Source organism: Pyxicephalus adspersus, chromosome W (assembly GCF_032062135.1).
Source record: "Pyxicephalus adspersus chromosome W, UCB_Pads_2.0, whole genome shotgun sequence".
Lineage (NCBI taxonomy): Eukaryota > Metazoa > Chordata > Amphibia > Anura > Pyxicephalidae > Pyxicephalus > Pyxicephalus adspersus.
In genome coordinates this window covers 1607339-1627934 of record NC_092870.1, presented here as the reverse complement: position 1 = coordinate 1627934, position 20596 = coordinate 1607339, and the positions used below count along the sequence as shown (strand labels likewise).

At 39.7% G+C, this 20596-nt stretch overlaps 1 long non-coding RNA gene across 1 annotated transcript in view; it reads left to right on the top strand.

The window, feature by feature from the left end:
* Nucleotides 1–430: 430 nt before the first annotated feature.
* The window catches only part of LOC140342861 (uncharacterized), a 37625-nt gene continuing 17459 nt past the window's right edge, over nucleotides 431–20596 (top strand). The window contains exons 1-2 of the long non-coding RNA XR_011923181.1: nucleotides 431–506; nucleotides 20079–20276. This is a non-coding gene — a long non-coding RNA (uncharacterized lncRNA). The remainder of the gene's footprint in view (nucleotides 507–20078; nucleotides 20277–20596) is intronic.

Here is a 20596-nt window from a genome sequence, read left to right as displayed (position 1 = left end):
AACAAAAAGCAGCTCACCCCTGTGTGTTAGCACTGAAAATCTGCATACAGTTTTGTATCAAACACAAGTTAGGTAATAAACATCGCTTGGGACCCGCAATTCACTGTGAAGACATAAGGTAAGTATCCTTAGGATCTATTTGGCCCTTTTATACTGATCAGTCATTAATTCTATTTGTTAGCTTACCCTTCCAAGATATAATGAAAAGGCCATCTCAATGAAATGCAGGGCACCAATAACCCCTCTGCAGAGGACAGAGACACACTGACTCTGTGTTATGGCATCCAGGCAGGAGCTGTAATCCAAGTGGATGGTGCTTCCCCCTCCTCCTCCTTATGTTGATAAGACAGCGCATGACCTCCCCATGTCACTGCACAGGCTTCACTTCTACATCACTTCCTGTAGAGTTACAGAAATTGAAACTCAGGAACTCCAGTTGCTATGCTATGTCACTATATGGCGTTGAGTAACATATCTATCAATGGCTAAATAAAAAGAAGATAAAGGTAGTATGAGCATATATATATATATATTTATACACTATTTTCATGTCTTACCAAGCTAATTTCTTCTTAGAGTCCACAGTGGGATTTATGCTATCCACATTACATATAGGTATCACAGTGCAGTACTGTTAATGAGGGGCCAGGGGTGTGCACTGGACCCATGGAGGATAGTGTTACCGGCTGTATCTTTTCTATATGGGGTTGTGGATATTCTATTGTTTTTTTGAATTATTATGTTTAGGTCTAAGAATTATAAGCGTTCCTTGTGATGTTTCTATTGAATCTATGAATTATAGAAGTCCATTAAAGATGTGATAGAACCTGTCCAAAAAATGAGCATATCATCAATATAGTGCCACCAAGACAGTATTTGGTGGCGAAAATGGCTCATAAGTGGTGATGAGAAGAGATCCTTCACCCATTCGCCTAAGTATAAGTTGGTGTAAGACAGGGCACATTTAGTGCCCATGGCTACTCCTTGTATTTCTAGATAAGTGGTGTCATTGAATGTGAAGATATTACTTTCAAGGATTAATGTAGTAATGACAGAATGAATAAGTTCTGATGAGTTACTGATAGTAGGTTCCAACTGAGGCAATTTGAAATCATTTGAAGTTCTTGTTCATGTAAGATACTACTTTTTAAAGCTTCCACATCAATTGCAACTAGTATTGTTGTCACATATCCCTGCAGGTCCAGGGGATCTGTGCCTCCTTCAGTGCCACCCACCTTTCACTCCCCTGCTGCCAGCACCAGCTCTGCTAAGGCATCATCTCCTCAGTACACTTCCTGGTCCAGGTCATGTGACTCCCAGTCAGCTGCTCCACTACCCAAGAGGATCAGAGTGTTTCGCCAACGTGCTCCCCCTGCTGGTGGAGTTGTGAACACCACCAACCTCTAGTCTCCTGGACTCCCTTTGGTGGTAGAGTACAATGCAACAGGTCACATGGCTCCATTCATCTCAGGCCCTGCCCTCAAAAGGAAGTGAAGGGCAACAGGAAGTTACCTGAACAAGGAGTTCCTTTGGCTCTTCTTCCAGGTGCCTGTTGTTTGTTTCTCCTGCTCCAGATTCTTTGTGTACTGACCCCGGCTTGTTTCCTTAATACTCTTGTTTGCTGCCCGTCTTGACCTCTTCCCTGTTTCCTGAACAACCTTGTTGCTGCCTGCCCTGACCTTTTGGCTCGTCTGATTACTCTCTTAGATTTCCCTTTGGCACTATGTTTTTGTTCCAGCTTGCTAGCAGTCACCTGCCTTTGCGTGCACAGGGGCCGCAACCTGGCAGTTGCCTGCAGCGCAATACGCTCACCTCTAGATGCTCTGGTGAAGACTGGGCAGCTGCTTAAACTCTGTGCCCTGTGCATGTTTCCACTTACCAAGCTGATGACACCGAGGATCCACTATCCTGCTGTGCAGCTACCGTGACAATTGTATTTGGTGGGTTAGCCCTGTTGTTAGGTTTTTTTTTCAAAGGGTCAATTGTATCCTTTAGATATGAAGAGATTTGAGTTACTAGTGGCTGTCCACTAGTTTGCTTGCGTGTGTGGAGATAGTTTAGGCCTAAAACAATAGGGCGTCCTGAAGGATTGGTTAAGTTCTTGTGGACTTTCAGAAGAGTATAAAAGGATCATGGGATGTTGTATCAACAAATATTCCTTGCTGATTTTGTCACTGATGTTTGATTTGTATGCTTCCCAAACTATAGATTGGAATTCCTTTGTGAATTCTTCAGTTTTGTTAGGTGGGATCTTTAAATACCGTTCTTCATTTCTAAGTATTGATTGACACATTTTCCTTGTATTGGGATGTGTCCATAATGACAACATTCCCACCTTCAGCTGGTTTAATAACAATATTCCTATTAGATTGGATCCAAAGAAAGGTCTGCTTTCTTTGTTTGGGTGAACTTAAGTAAGGGTGTTTCCTTCATTATATTGGTTTTTAGTATCTCCTATGTTACCACTTCAACAAAAAATTGAATATGAGAATTTGTTGTTGTTCCTTTGTAGGGGGTTTGAAGGTACTATATGTGTGGGGTGTTCAGTGGGAGGGATAGGGGATACCTCCATTGATAGTAAAAAATAAAGATTTTTAAGGCCTCTAAAGTCATGAGCTTTATAGTTTTTAAATTCAGGTGGGATGGTGAAGAGTGTATCTTCTTATTGTTTTTCAAACATGATTTTAAGTGTTAGATTTCTTGCGAACAGATTACTGTCTTTAATTCAAATTTGTCTAAATTGTGAGGTGTTTTGATTTGTTTGCTATGTATATGTAATCTATGAACTATCATTATAAACTGTATTGCCAAATTTAACACCCCATCCGCTCCTTTCTTTATTGCCTTTTTGCCCTGATTTTACTTGCTACATGTCTGTACAGTGATCCAAAATATCAATGCTTGAAAATCTCAGTTTATTCTGAGCTTTTATAGTTAGCTAAATTATACAAAATGTTTGTCTTTTTATATAAAAGTTAACCTTTATTCCCCATTTCTTGAAATTTACTACTGGTCAGCAATGTTGTCTGACATTTTACAGGACCATTAGGTAGGTTCAGCAGATGGAAGGGACCAAGCTAAACTAATATTTATCTTGACATATACAAGGTATTTTTGCTGCCTGATTTACCTAAATCTGTTGATCCTTTTATATAGGCTGTTTTACCTGAAAGTAACATCTGCTACCAAAAGCTTCTCACAGAGTGTTCTTACATTTTAAGCTTAATTTAGGCTAAGAGTTACAATGGACAGCAGAAGTAGAGGATTGCACTTGCAATTAACATACACAGTTTGGGCAGTTTAAAGGGCATTAAAGTTTACTAATATGACTGGGACCTTAAACTGTATAAAGGGTTAGATAAACAAATAGCAAGGATGTAACCTTCAGCAGATTTTTACGGGCCCAAATGGCTGATGTCCTGCTGCTGCAAAGTCCTAATATAAGATATAAATTCATCCACAAAGCTTTCATATTTTTTTTTGCTCTGGCTTTCATAATTGTTTTTTCGGTTCACCATGGGTTCTTACTTATGAGTTTGCAAAATACATCAAGGTTTCAAGGTTGCATATAATGTATGTTTTTACATTTTTGTTTTTTGTTTTTTTGTTATTTTAATAAACCCTAAAACAATATATACAGTATTGTGGATCTGTTTATCTGATATGAATATGAACTTTTTACTGCTGTCCGTGTCTTTCTCCCCTAAGTGGTGTGGAAACCTTCCCAAAAAGGCCTCAGACAACAATAAAATCATGAAGGATTAACCCTTCCCTTCTCTAAAAAAAAAAAAAAAGCCAGACTTTCTTTTTAAAGTAATATAGTATATTAGTAAGGTAATATAATATAGACCTAAAATGATTGAAAGGTAAAATAATTACACAATGTGATTACACAATTGAGAGCAATGGCTGGAAAAACTACCTAATAAATTAATATTGGTCAATTCAATCCAGCAGATATAGTATTGTATCTATTTGTTATACATTTGTACAATGCTCATAGCAGCCCCCCCCCTCACTGCTGGTATTTGTCCCCCTTACCCCCTTTGCCCAGCCGAATTTCAGGTACTTGTAGATATGGGCAACCACATGACCTGGTCTCAGTGCTACTACATGTTATTTTTGGGAGAGTCTTTCCCTAAGCCTGTGTTAGCTCTAACTATCTGACCTGATATGGAACTTAGCTGGGGATTGGCAATATGTCAACAATAGAGGGTGCCTGCTATGTAAGCAACCTGTAATTTTACCCTTTAAATCCCCTCATGGTTTCCTATATCTAACTTGTGCAGCCATACTGTTGTGTGTTTTTTTTTTTTTTTTTTTTTAATAAATAGTAGCAGGAATAAGGTGAATACAGTAGATCCACAAGCTGTAGTGGACCCACTCAGGTCCTTAGGTTATGGAAAAGCCAGTGTGGAATATAGTCTGCCAGACTTCAACTGTAAACATAAAGGTCCATTTGGACTGGGCTTTTTAAAACTTGGCAGACTGCATCATATATACAGCAGTGCATATTTGATAATTTGGGACATTCATTAAAATTGTTTCACAAAAAAACAATTCATGTGGCTAAGGCAAATTATACCTATAGAAAAAAAAATATTTGTGTTCCTGTGGTCCAAATTTTATTTTTTGTGTTGTGCAAAATATATATATATAATTTATTTATTTTTTTGCGGGATAAGAAAAGGTGGCAATTTATTTATTTATTTTTTTTGTTTTCATAAACTGTGCTATTCTCTTTCTAGTTGCTGAATTCACTATAGGGATATGTACAATTTATTACATATTATTGCCCCTCCACTGGGGTTGGGGAAACGCTGCCCGTCACAGGTAGCCTACAAGGTTTGTAACTGAAAGCCAGTTTGCATCCAAAGCTTGGGATATCTAAAAATGAACTACATGTGCCAGCAGCACTGCCTGCTGCCAACTCATCGTGCTTAACCCTGTCATCAAGAGATGCAGGCAGTCTCATTAGGAGGCGGTCATGAGCTGGGTCTAGGGTATCCACTTATAATATTTGCTACATTTTTGATTTATATATCTGTGTTCTCCATAGTGAGGCTGCCTAGACCCTCTTAACAAGCATGATGATTAGAAATTTCACCCCCTACTTCAATGCTGCAGGAGAATGTGACGCATCAGATTTTGAGGGGCTGATATTGACATCCATTTCATCAGTGAAATAAAATGAGTAGAATATAAACAAAGCTCCCCCCCCCCCCTTACCCACCTGACTAACCTTCACAAACCCTTAACTATACAAAAACATACTTGTGTTTGAGTGTCAGGGGTGTACAGTTTCATCCCATTTTAAACGCCCGCCATCTTCCCTTTCCTTGTACGTACCTTGCTTTCCATTCTGTACTCATGCTTGTTTTTGCAATTTTTTTTCAAATTTACACTAATTTTTTTTCCTTCTCCCTCAAATGGTGTCTGTCTTTTCTGCTTACATTTCTTCTCTTATTACTTTGTTTTATTTGTCATGGGTCACATTGTTTATGTCATGCCTTATTGGGTCTTTTCCATGTTTCTTGTGTAACACCTTGGTCTGGAAATCTGGACACATTTTTTTTCTTTCTGTTGCCTTTGTTACCTTATATTAATTGCCATTGCTGTCCTTAATTTATTTTGTCAATATCTATGGGCACCCTCCTGTCTCCCTGCCATCCCTGTTTGTTATATTCTGAATCTTGCGGCATTCATTCATTGTGTACATCATTCATCCTTGTACTTTGCTGCTGCACTTGTGTCACCTCCTTCCCTGGCGATGTAGTGGGAGCATTGTCTACACTGATATGTACAAGATGCTGCAACATATGCCCCCTCCCCTTGGCCTGGGGAAGAAATGCCCTGCATGTGTGGCATATAAGGTAGAAGAGATGTGACCCTCCTCCTCTTCTGTGCCAGTGACCCGCTGGTCTATGTACTGTGGCTGTGCTCTATCCTTGTACTCTGTACATCCCCTCCTATCTCTTTAACCTGTGGTCGGTGTAAAGCTTTTGGCTACAGTAACTAACCAGGAATCCAGTTGCAGTCCCACAATGCATCAGAGTTTGAATGCAAAGTTTAGTTACAAACCCAACATACTCACAATACTATGTCCTTTCTTTTCTTCATTATTCCAGGTTCTTTTGTATAGTCCTCTAGAACAACTGTGATGTGTCTTGCATGCTGTTTTTTGCATATCTTATTGCATGACTTTTGGATGCATGTCTTCTGTATTTGATGGATCTACCTGCCTAAGATACAATTAGGTCCATAAATAATTGGACAGAGACAACTTTTTTCTAATTTAGGTTCTGTACATTACCACAATTAATTTTAAATGAAACTTGCCGTTGAACTGCAGACTTTCAGCTTTAATTCAGTGGGTTGAACAAAAAGATTGCATAAAAATGTGAGGAACTAAAGCCTTTTTTTTACACAATCACTTCGTTCAGAGGCTCACTGTCCAGATACCTCTGCATTATAACTAATAAAGGTAAAGATTATCTAACATTCAGGCCTTCACAGTCTTTTTAACTAGCCTTAATTCTCAAATTTAAATTGTCTTATCTATCCACTTTTCAGACACATTAATAACATTGCCTTTTAGAGTATTGTCACAATTCTGTGTAATGTCACAGGAGACCACATTCAAAGGATGTGTCACTACACATCACTCACTAGATGTAGTAGTTGTAACTGGCTCATCTTTTATCTCCTTTACAAACTGGTGTTTGGCCATGTAGTCCTTATAATGATATATCTGATAAAAATGATTCCACCTCTGCTAACAGGTTAGATAGATTGTACATTGGTAAAATGAAGATATTCTGACAAATCATTGAAAAGAACCCCTCTGTCACCCGAGGCTGACAATTTATTATAAATACATTTTTCTTGACTTTTCCCTATGAAGTCTTAACCTTCTCATTAGCCATTTTCCTGGACGTTCCTAATAATACAGGAATCTGACAGATAACTCCATTAGTTAATTATTCTATTAGCTGCAGAATTCTATTATTTTTAGGCTTGAGTGGCACTTGTGTTAGTTAAATTGCAGAGTTCTATAATCAAACAAGTTCAGCAAATTATCAGAATGTTACCTTATGATACACAGTGCCACCTAAAATGTACCCATAGTTTTTGCATCTCTGTTTCTTTGTAGATAACTGTTCACTACCTGTTCCATAAAGTGTGACTGCTTTACCTCTCGGCAGGTATAAGTAAGGTCAATAATATACCATATATATATATAATAATATATTGTATGGCTATGAAATACTTAAAAAAGAATACAAAATTTCCCCTCTGTTTCTATAGATTTGTTATGCCGTTAATCTAAACACAAAACTTTAAAAAAAGAAGACTACATAAAAGAGTTAAACTCTCTTGGTTTTCAGGAGAATGTTTGAGGAGAGAATAAGCTTCTAATTGCAGTGCCAACAAACAAGGAACACTACCGGTGGCAAATTAAATGACAGCATGAACAAAATGCTTTATTTCTGACATGTACAGCTCTCCCTTTGAACAGGACATGCCATCAACATGCAACACTGCTGCAACACTATTGTCCTGTGAAATAGGGGAATTGTATTTTATACACAGATGACAAATGCATGTAGGATAACTATATAGGCAATAAGGAGTTGAGAAAAGTTTTTTACATGTTATGCCAGAATGTACTTCCTGTTTATTAAATAGTTGAAGGCATACAAAAATATGCATGTCATGTGTCTGGTTGAAATGTGGCAGACTGGCCCACCTTGAACAGTGGTTGTATAATAATTTGATAATGGCCTTGGCCGCCATGACATTTTGGCTTTTTCCACAGCGCCTAGTAAGGATGAACATGCCAATCTCCAATACAGACCTTACTGTCCACTTCACTTCCATCCTGATGGCGTTAATTCGGACAGCGTTGAACATTAAATTAGCCTCAGGTGGGCATTAGGCATCTAATGCAAATGTTCTGCTCCTTTCCAACTTGATATGTATTTGTTTGGTCATTTTGTTGCTAACAACAACAAACCATTTCCTCTCACTAGGGTTAAAGCCACTAATTCATCTTAGACCTCAAAGTGAAGAAGGGTTCTCAGAATATTGTAGGGTTCCTGCACTTAGGAGCTCACATAGATACATCTTGCTGAAATGAGTGCTACCTAGAGAGGACCTGCTGCTTATAGACTGATTAAACCAAATTCCAACCAAAACATTCTTTAAATATTTTTAATATAGCAAACAAATGTTAGAGCAGTGTTTCCCAACCAGGGTTCCTCCAAAGGAACCTAACTGACACCAATGATGACATTCTTTGCAATGGCCAGCAATGTAAGGGGCATTCTTCCTGCTGACCACCACACTAATGTACTGTCAGCTGTGGATATATTAATTATAGGAGGAGTTCCATAAAGACCTGAAAGGGTTTTCAAGGGGTTCCCCCTCATTATAAAAAGGTCAAGAAACACTGAGCTAGAAACTCATTTGGGGAAATTTTTACTTTCTGTCCAAGTAAACATTATTATACCAAACATAAAATGAGGGAAATCTCCAGCAGAGATTTAGTTTCAAAACTGGAGTCTTGATCCATGTTTGAAAAGCTCTATCCCTGGTTGTGATTAGTGAACAGCTAATATTATTGATTATTAATAGATACACAGTACTAGTAGCATGCCTTTCTCAAAGCATACCCCAGGACTGAAGGACATGGTGGGTAGTAACAATGTAGGGTGTTTACTGCTCCCCAGTTATGGAAAAAACAGCCTGTGCATTTTATAGAATTGTTGTTTCATACAGTTATGAAAGCCCTAGAAGCAACGGCTTTCTGTAGGTCAGACAGAGAAGTCAGTGCCCCTGCTGTATGTAAGAATCTCGGTTACAAAACAGATTAAATTCTCTTTACATGTGGAATAAGGCAGCATGAATGTGATGCAGAATTACGGAAAGAGATCGTATTCTGTCATTCTTAAAGTAGACCTAATGCACAAGAACATTAAGATATGTATATTTGTACAACAATAAAGTGCATGTAAACCCCAAGCACTGCACTTCTCCTATTTGCACCATTTGGATCTTTTTGGGGCCATTTAAGACTTGCAGCATGAGCAGGGTAGCCCATAATGCACCCCATTCTTGCCCCCAACAGCTGCCAATTCACAATTCACACACCAAACTAGAACAAATTTGCTGTACAGCCATTTATTGTACAAAATTTAACTAGGAAAATAAATTTTCTTTAATTATTGCACGTACCCTATAATAAATTACCATAAACTAACAACAAAACCCTTTTTCTGGCTGTTGTTTCTGGAAGGCTTACCTAACCACCACAATATTTTGGCCATTTGAGTCTGCAATAGCCTGGTATTTTTGGCTCCCAAATGCCCTACCCTGACTTGGGTGCTGATATCATGCTTTTTTTTTGTTTCAAGGTTTTTATTGAAATTTTCAAATAAAATAAAACAATAACAGTACACAACAAATTTGCATAGAATACCAGAAAGAGAAAAAATAAAAAAATAAAAAAAGGGGGGGGGGGGGAAAGGGCCAAATAGGGGTTTAAAAAAAAAAAAAGATGGTGCTGATATCATGCTTACACAGACCCCCCTTTCTGGCCCAACCATAGTCACTTTTTACCATTCACTTTTTTAATTCCACAGGACACCATACCATAGATGGGTCCACCACCACTCCCCAGCGCTTCAAAAACTGCCTTCCAGAAATTTAGCTGCCTCCCTCCACAATGCCTCAGAACATCAAAAAAAAGGGACAGATGGGCAGGAAACTTTTTTTCCACTAACCTCAACTAACTTGACCCTTACCCCAGCCTTTTCAATCCTACCTTACCCCTCCTACTCGCTGCCTCACTGAGCCCCAGGCTAAAAATCCAATAAACTCTTAACTTCCAATACTGCACTAAAAGCTTAAGCAGTGTTATCAGCGACCCCCCCCCCCTCCTCCAGTTTACCTTAGTGAACTAGAGAACATCTTCCTCTATTTTATGGAGAGGGTTAGGCACTCTGTAGTTTAAAGCAGTGCATCACTGTTCATTCATAGATACACTACAATGAGTGAGTTTTGTCACTCTAGGACAGAAAGTGGGTCATCTAAGGACTGGTAAACTACAAAAGTAAGTATATTTTTAAATTTGAACAATCAATTGATTTATTTTAATAAATATAGAAATGTGCAGATTAGCCAATAATCTACAGTGGATACATAAATTACCACAAAAGCCACACAGAGAGCAATGTTTTCAGTGAGTCAGACAGCTCAAACAATTAAAGTTACGTACACACGTCCAACAGTTCTCGCTCGATAATCGACTCAGGGCCGATATCAGACGAGAATCTGGCGTGTGTACAGCGCCCGTTGTCCACCGTCCGATCAACCGTCCCGCCGGATCCAAGAACGATGGACAACGAATTATGCTAATGCAAGTGCAGGGGTAGAGCGCGCAGCGCGGTGCCGCTCCGTCGTTCTCCCCCTTCCCTTTTTTTAAGGCAGAACAGTGCTGTATGTACAACACTCGTTCATGCATCGTGCAGTGCTTAGTCGTTGGAAAGAATTGTGAAAGATCATTTCCAATGACTATAATTGCATGTGTGTATGTGGCTTTAGTCTTGTACAAAGGTCAGATTGCCTGTAGCAATCTTTTGTGATCGTTTCCAGTGATAGAAGAACAAATAAGCACTGTACACAAAGTGCTGTTACACTCTATGAGGAAGGGAGCGAGGAGATCGCTTGAGTAGTAGGAAAATACGGCAGTCATCCCAGCTCGGTCAGCATTCATCAACTTAACAGGGAGAATTGACAGACCTAGTCAGGGGACTGCTGTACACAATTCCTTCCTAATTCCATTAGACAATGGAATGTTCCCTGGATCAACAGTCTGTTATCTTTACTTTGAAGCTTTAATATCCAGTTATATTCTGTGCCTGTAGAAATCATCCAGCTTTTTCTTCTATAGAACTTTGAAAAACAATTTTTACAAACTACACATAAAAACAATATTTTTTGATTGATAGACATGAGTAAGATTACTTACATGGGTATCTAAAGAAAGGAATAAAATTGCATAAACAAATTTTTTAAAATAGTATAGGTGATGTTGTATGCAATTGGATGATCACATTTACATAATTTAACAAAACAAAAAAAAATACAGAACACATGTCACAGCTCCTCTAGGGCTGCGGGAGTAATCCGGGGAGTGGAGCTGTCAGTATAGCAGAGCTCCGCTGACTGCTCTGCTCCCTGATTGGCTGAGGAAAGGGAAATCCTGATGATGCTTGAGCTGTCATCAGGGTTTCCTATCTCTCAGCCAATCACAGAGCACTAGAGATGAATGGGCACAAGTCTCCCCATTCATGTCTATCACTGAATGGCTGAGAAATGTAAAACCTCAGCCAATCACAGAGCACTAGGGGTGAATGGAGAGGCTTGTCCTCATTTAACCCCTAGTGCCCTGCGATCCCTCACTGTCAGGAGGATTTCCAGGGCTGTGTTCATTGCAGCCCATTAGAAACACACAATACACAAACACACACACATTTAATAAAATAATTTAACATTAAAGCCTTGTCTATTTTTTACACATATTATAACCCTTTCAGGGAATGAGTAAGGGGTTTTATGTATGCCCGCTATAAGCCTCTGTATGTACAGTGTGCTTGGGTGCGTTCTCTGTGTTTTGGTTCATATTAACCTGTTGTGTCATTACCAATAACGACCCGGTCTGATATCTGATTCTGCCTGAACTCCACCTGCCCTGACCTTGGATTGTTTCTGACTACTTTTGCCTGCTGCCTGCCCTGACCTCTGATTGTTCCTGACCTGCCTTTGCCTTATTCGCATGTACCACGCTTATCGGACTGATCTGCTGTGAATGACCTTTGCCTTGTTATATGACGACAATAAAGCTTGATAAAAGGATTGTTGGAGTTGGCTGTGGTTTGTGTGCCCAGGCGCATTACAGTAACATTCACTGGTACAAAACGCATGTCCACCTCCATAGCCCTCAGGAAATATTTTAGATTTTTTGATGAATCCCTAGACTGTTTCATTAATACTATTCCAAACCAGTCCAGCACCTCAATATACCTCAGGAAGTGATGGTGTTTGGTCATAGGAAATGCATTGTCACCACCTCTACTGTGCTCCTATGAATTTATGCCTTTGACCTTTAAGAATGCAACGAGTTGTCACCAACACTGGTCTATACTTTAACCTTTCTCTTCAGTAGTTCTCTAAAGTTATAACATTGACTCTAGAAAATGGATAGACATTGTCAGCCATACTGGTCCATATCAAAGATGACTCCTTTGGAATGTTAATGTCTTTGATCTTTAGAAAATGGCTATGTTTTTAACAACTTTGTTTCTTGAAACTGACCATAAAACAAGCTGTCTTCTCTCAAACATTGGTGCATACCACAAAATATCCCTCCCTGTAGGTAATAAGCACACCACCATCCTAGACCCCTATTATTTCCCTTATACTGGTGTGTATGAGAAAGAAGGACTCTAGATATCGTCACAATTTTACGTGACATATATAAAATAACACATATGGACATCTTTATTTATCCTTTCGGTACCACTCTCCCTTCCTGCCCTCATTGTCACTGCACTGTCTGCACTTTGACTTTCACTTGTGTTTGTGCCACTTTTGTGATTCTGTCCTCCGTTATCTATTCTCTCCCTAATTTATTTCTTAATTTATGTCTTTTATCAGCCACAAAGCTGTGCTTCATCCCCCAGGAACAGTTACTTGCCCGTATGTAGACTTACCTCTTTTACATCTGTTATGTCACGGATATAATTTGTGGCAGTTTATGTAAACATTTATGGAGTAAATTTGAAGTGTACAAAGAGACTTGCAAGTAAAATGTAAAGATTATACAATTTATTAATAAAGACAGATAGATAAAACAATGCAGTAAAAAAGTTAAGCTGCGTACACACTTCCAATTTTTTTTCGTTGGAAATGAACGACGAACGAACGACGAACGATCGATTGGGCAAAAATCGTTCGTAAAAAAAGTAACCAACGACGCCGACAAACGAGGATAGAATGTCATTCGTTTGATGCGAACGTTCGTGCACAGTATTCACTTCCTGTGGTGCACGTCACTTCCTGTATCGTTCAAACGATCGCATCTATTGTGTGTACAATATCTGCGAACGATCGTGTCGTTATCTGTATGTACAGGATCGGTGCTATAAGATCGTTCGCAGATATAGTGCAGGATCGTCCGTCGTTCGTTTACCAACGATAATTATTGGAAGTGTGTACGTAGCTTTAGATATAACAAAAAAACTTAGCTGCGGAAGTGAGTTGCATTCAGCCTCCCAATTTTAATGTTGCATGCAGTAAATTATAGTTGAGACTCCTCCATTAGGTGTGGCACTGTGTTTTAAACTATCCAGGAACTGAAACCATAACCAGTGCTTCACCAGTAATGACCAATGATCATCCTTTAAATTGAATCCTTATAGGCAAAATGGTAAAAAGGTAAAATGCTGGTTAAAGGATGAGCTGCATTCCTTTGGGATGACCTCAAAATGTATACGTATACCAGTATATACTGGTAAAGCATTGTTGGTGAGACATGATTGTTATTAACCTCCATGACGGGCGGTGTGATTATTATTGCGGTTTTTAAATGTCAAAGTGGGCATTGCCGGGGGACGTGGATGCTGGACGGGCTTTTGGTACTGAAACTTGACCCCGAGCCACACTCAGGAATACAACAACATCTCACGTGTGTGTATAGTTTTCAGGTAACTTGAACCTATGTGCATTAACCAGTCATTAACCAGTCAACGTCTCGCATTTAGCTCTGGCAGCTCATGTCAATGTCTAGCAATCAAACTTGTGAATAAAACCTACAGTAAGAATGGACCTAAAACCTGGAATGCATTTTTAAAAATTATTTTGCTATTATTTTGCAAATGTTTTCAGTTCTGGACCAGATGCTTTCCAGGTTTGCTGAATCAACCAGGTTCACTCATGATAGTATATGTTCTCCTTTCATAGAGAGCTTTAATTAATCAAGCCCAGTGAGTCTAATTTAAACTAATCAGACATTTTTAAGTGTGAAACATCAGCATCAGAGTGTTTGTTCTGGACATTTACATACTTCTAATCTAAGGATCTGTTAGGAATAGAGAAATCAGAGAACATGTCAGCTGTCAGGTTCTTTTAGGGGGTCTCCAAGACCATCAGAGATGAGACAGTAGATCCTAAATAAATAAAGGTTTAATGTTGCAACAGAGAAAACCAAATGCTTAGCAATTAAAGCATAGAAATTCTGAATAATACAGGGAAATACATTAATCTTTATAGGAATACAGTGTCATTCCCCTAAGGGAAGGCCTATGCCGTCATCATGTAGAAAGATTCAATAACATATACTCGGAAGTCCAAATAAGTACAATAGTCCATAAACAGTTAATAGGGTGATAGTGTCCCATAGTTGACCTTTTGACAGAAGAAATGTCAACCGTTATCAGTTTCTACATATCAGCCGTTGACTTGCCATCTGTCTGGTCCTTTCACAGTGGTTTACCACAACTTGCTTTTTCAGTCATATCCTCTGTAGAAATTCGAAAGGTCTCTATGTCACAAGTTCCTCTGTGTAGGCAGCAATGACCACACCAAGTTTTGCAAAGCAACATATTGGCATAAGTTTTCCATAGAAGCAACCTATGTTCATATAAGCTATATTCATATAAGCGACCTACTTTATAAGCCATATACAGACCCCCTGGATTTTATTCTTACAGTCATGTTCAAAAGCATCTCAAGAAGTCTTTTGAAGATCTGTGCATTTCGCAGGAGCCTGTTATATATTGATTATTTGTTTAGCGTGCTATACCCTGGATTAGGTAGACGTCACCATAGATTATGGGTGATCATGGTCTCCCAGAAAGTCTTTGTATCCTTTCCTTCTTTCTGTAGAGTCTGTAGGATACAATACAGTAAAATAAGGAGGGAATTTACTAGAAGTCCAAACTATGAAAACATATACAGAGATATCTTGTTTGACAGGTAAAGCTTTCTAATATCATCATCGCTGTTACACCAAAGAGGATTCTTAGAGATGATTGGGCTCACCTAAAAAAATTAGGGCAAAGTACGAATAATGGCATACAGAGGTGGAGCTAAACCCTTTCAGTTTCCGATGCACATATATAATAGTATGAAATTTAGTGATCTGTCACTCAAATACAGGATAATGGCAGGCACATACAGGTGTATGCATTCTCAAAGCTTTCTTAGAGTCCTCCCTGAAAACACTTGTAGGGGTCTGCCTTTTTCTATCTGCTTGCTGAGTTGTAACTTTTTCCTGCCCCTGATAGTGGCCTGGGAAACCCCATCAGGATTTAGAGAAATGCAGGAGGTACAGAGACAGAGATGAGAACATGTGCTCAGCCAGGCTAGATGCCTGCATTCCTTCCAGAACACACTGACTGCCTTGTCTGTGTGTAGTGCTGTATTATATGATTTCCCTCTGTATTAAAAGGGTATATGTGATATCTTATCAGAGATCACTTTGGGATATCCCTACTGTCAGTGTATCAGCTATATATACAAATATATATGTGCTCTGCCCTTTTCAGTTATCTTTGCTGATCTGCACCCTCTGTCTAGTTACATCTAGCATAGGTTAGGCATCCGATGACCCATAGGTAGCAGAGGTCCGGTTGCATTGGCAGATTAGTGTGATTGCTAGGGTCTAAGTGGTAGCGCAGATAGATTGTTCCTGAACTCCAGAGACTTTGCCTGCATCCCTGCAATACAGGATCACAGCATACACAGCCCAATTGTCAGTTGGAGGATCTCCTTGCTGTTTTCAGGATCATTTCATCAGGACATCTTTTCTACAATCAACTCCAGAGGCCTCTGCAACTCATCCTGACACTTATCATAACTGGAGGTATTTGTGGTAATAGACTGTATATATACCCGGGTATATCTGTGCACAATTCTTCTCAGGACTCTGCTATGTGCTTGTTACGTGTATTCATTGCTGTTTATTGATGGTATATATTGTTATTACTGTTTTGAGATATAAAGCTTAGAAAATACTCCAACCTGTGTGTTCATTTAGCTGCAATGGTTAATGTTGCATGCTGGGTGTAGTGGTTCCTCAGATGTTGTTTTATATTACTGTTATTATTTCTGGTTAATGTCCCAGGAAAGGAGCCCCTCTGCTAACAGAGACCCTGTCCTGGGTGGAGGCACTGCCAACTTTATTAGTATCCTCACCCTTCCACATAGCGAAGGCTCAGGATCCTCTCTGTTATCTACAGGTTAGCACCATAGCCTGGTTTGTGGGAGACCCCCCCCATAACAGGGCTACACACTTGAATAAAGCCAAGGGCAATTGTTTAAGCAACTATGTTAATCTATGTAAAATAGGAAGTATTACCTTTCTAATTCAAAAACTTTAGTTGTACAACTATATGACCTCTCCTGTCTTTTAATTTGCTGTGAACAGCTTGAGGTTTTTACACCTGGTTACTACCTACTTCCTGTGACCACCTCCCAATGGTTTTTACTGTTTCAATGCAGGGCAGGGATGCAGTCCAGCAACTATTGTTCTTACTGCTTTGGGTTTTATGTTGTCATACAAGACTGGTTCCCCTCTGCCCCATTATTTTCAGAGACGAGAGGAAATTAGATGTAGTGCAGTGTGCACACACAGCTGGCCCATAAACCAGGTATTCCGTCTACCACATTACCTAAATACACTGTTTAGATTTAAATATTATTTTGACCCTATTAAAATTTCTTATTTTGGGTTATTTTTATATTTCTTATATTGGGTTTGCTTGGGCTTATAACCTATGGCAGTTGAATATGTAAACCTTCACTTCATCTAGGACATGGGTGCCTAGTGTTGTCACCCACATCCGTTACCTAATATTTGGTCCAGCAGTATGATAGATGGCCCCATTGATTAAAAGATGGGACACAGATAGAGGCAATATTTGCATTTTTCAGCAAGATTTGGAAACACTAGAAGTTTTCTAGAAAACAAACTGCAGGTAGTTCATCCTGTTACATAGGGGGTGGGAAATTACCATTTATTTGCCAATATATGTTCACTGAAGGGTTTTAGCAATTAGCAGAATATGGAAGATACCTTTGTAAAAACTACTACTCAAAGATCTAACAGTGGCCCTGATTCATCAATAAAATCCGCGCTCGCTGGAAGCGCGAAAGTACGTGCGACCAGCGAGCGCGGTTTCCCGCGGTCCGGAGTCGAGTGTGCTCGTGCACTCGCCTCCTCACTGCCAGCCGGATTCCTGCCTTCATAATAATGAGCAATAGAGGGCGCGAATCTGCCAATTAAGGCGATTAGATTTCAGCTGCGCGATTAAGGAGGATCTGTTAAGCGGGTAATATGTGTGCCATTAGAAAGAATGATTTTTTAGGGGAACAGTGACTTTTAATACAAGCTCGCCAGTGTAAAGCTGCCGGATATGCGCGGCTTCCGGCCGCGAGCTTTTTCAGTTGCTGAATAGCGCGACGGCTTACGATTTCGGATCGCGAATACAAATGCGCGAGCGATCATCCGATTCTGTTTGATGAATTAGGGCCAGTGGCTTAGGTATTTGTCTCATCATCAACAGAAGAGGTGGATTGGAATTCAGAGATCCAATGACCAAATGCCTAGGACACTAAGGGATTCTATAATTCAACAGGGCAAGGCATGTCATGGTCTTATTTTGAGTTTTGTGGATGCACAAATGCCAAAACAAATTTAAGGTCCATGTAATAAAAACAAAAGCAAAACCGTAAAATACAGACTATCAAAATAAAAAAAACAAACAAACCCCATGCTTCTGATCTATCACTTACTATTGATATTGTATTAACAAGAGCTGTATTTTTGTTTTTTACTCAAAAAAAGTGATTAGGCTTTTTGTAATTTTTTAAGTTCCAGGGTAGAGCCGACCCCTCTGGAATCATATCTGGAAGCTAGAGAGGCTTCTAGAAGTCAGCTTCCAGCACTTGAATGTGACCTTTAACAAAGTCTTTCTGAAACTTTTTATAAGGAAGAACCTTTGAAATAATTTTTAGGTCTTAGGGAACCCCTGCCATTATTTATTATATGCCCATTTTATGGTACATTAGCCTAGTGGTCAATGGCATGAATGCTTCTTACATTGTTGGCAAATGGAAAGAATGTGTCACGAATGATAGGGAGGGGAGGGTAACAGAAAGGCTTACACACCACTAGGCCTCTAATGAATAAGGAAGAGGGAATGGTCACCCCTTGCATACACCCTAATCCAGTCCTGACTCCTAACCATATGAGCATCCCCTGATGGTAGGAATGCTCATACTCAGGAACCTAGGCCCTACTATCCCTGCACAGCCCTAGCAGTGGGGTCTGGATTGAGACTGCTGGTCCCTTCCCCTATGAAGGACCCAGTGTCTCCCTGAGGCCTAGTGAGCAACTAAATACCTAACCAAAACACCCAAACACCAAAAGAAAAGCAACTTATCTTTTAAGCAGAAATCAACAGGAGCTCAGAATGGCAGGACACTCCAGCTATTCACTTCCCAGCAGTGAATATTAACCGCACAGCATGAAGTGTGAGGCCAGACTAAAAGGAGGAGCAGTAATGACCAGCAGCTGCACCTGATGCAAGGGGAGTGGTCATTACAAACAACAACACAGAAACAAATAAAACCAAAGAGGCTGTCAGATAATCACATATGCAGCTTGTCTGACAGATCCTCAACCTTCTGTCACGGAAGGGACCGTGACAGAATGTCACCCTTACAGATAACTAAAAAGATCATTGGTGTCATTGGTAACCAATTGCTTGTCGCTCGATGAACCCCTAGCAACCTCTGGAGGAACCCTTTCTGGGAAACTCTGCTTTAACAGCTTCAGGCAGGTTGCCTTTAAAACGATATTTCCTTTAAATTTTGAAGACCCTTGCACTTGCTTTATCAGTTTTACGCACTAGTGGGCACTTTTTTATGGTAACAGTAAACACCTGCTGTATAAAGGCTGTACTTTGCAATGCTTTTAAGGAAAATTCTTCAAAAATTAGTATTTTAATTATCCAGTCCAGTTAGTGTTTAGGAATGATTGCCTTTGACTAATTTAAAGATCCCTGCTGTTGCCCAGTGTTAATATTGGTACTTTTGGGTGTTAGGAACACACAAACCCTCCTTGCCTGGCCAATTGCCAGCCCCAATACTGGTACATTAGGGGCATTAGGTCTACCATTGATTAAATGTTGTCATTAATTTTCCCCAACCTTGGAGGATGCCCATCAAAAGATAGAAGTTAGCTTGGTATTTAATTCAGGCAGGTTTGCTTTAAAACAAAAAACCTAGGCAGACAACCTACTACGGACCAATCCTGTAAATCGGTCACCACAAAGTACCTCTTGTAAGCTTCTAGGAAACTTACAAGAGGCCCCCACGTTTGCATTTCCCATTATCCTCGGCTTTAGATCCTGTTTGCCTGCCCCCATAAATATCCAAAATATTATTCCAAAATATGTAGGCCTTCTAACATCATTTTAAATATAAATTAATGGAAGGTCTTGGTTTTATTGAATGTTTACAAATTATAATTGTAGCCTATAACAGATACCAGTCTGATGAAACGCTCTGTGTCAACACTAACACCTCAGCAGCGCCCTTAGTTGTACAAATACTCCCTAGAACGGGTGCCTCATGACCGCAGCCATCGGCACCACCATCAGTGTCATCGGCGCAAAGAGAGGAAACAAAAGTCTATGGAGAGATCCCCACAGAACAACGACCCTGGTAATGTTTTTGTGCTTAGATGGTTTTAATTAAAGGTTTTGTTCACATAGAACTAAACTAAACTTTTTCAGTGGGGATGAATCCCACAAAAAAATATGCATTTACTTTATTTTAAGTCTATACAAAAACTCTGGTTAGAGTTGGGCACTGTCTGATGGACTGTGGAGTCCATTGTACAGTGCCCAAACAGCTTCTTATAGAGTATCTCTCTGCCACTACGTTCAGTAGTGAAATACATAAAAGCCAAGTTGCTTACTAACTTGCTTGATGCATTTTTCTGTCAGCAGAATCTGCTCCTCGGGGGAATCAACAGGAGAGAGGGAGATCCCAGGAACACAATCAGCAACCACCATCCCCATCAGAAACAGCCCTTTTACTCATGTGACCGATATGACAGCCGAGATTCTGGCTACCCCCGGCACACTGATCACAGCCGAGTCCCTTCTCCCACTTCTGGACAGGATCATGCTACCTCCAGACAGGTGAGGATAATGTACAAACCCTTACTTTCACTGTGTGTCCAAGAAGGGGAGAATTTTACCACTGTGCCTGCTGAAAAAAAAACAGACTGCTTTGTCTCCAAATCCAAAGGTGGCAAAGGTTTAGAAGCTGCACTGTGTTGTTTTTTTTATTGCTTGCCCCAATAGGGAGATTTCCCTTTACTTTCTGTCTAGAAGGTAAAATAAGGATACGGTCAGCAACACAACAGTTTATTACAGAAAGAAAAATGCCAACTCTCTATTGCTTTCTTTCACATCCTCTGTTATCACCTCAAATTGTGGAGATGGGTGAGCAGAACGTT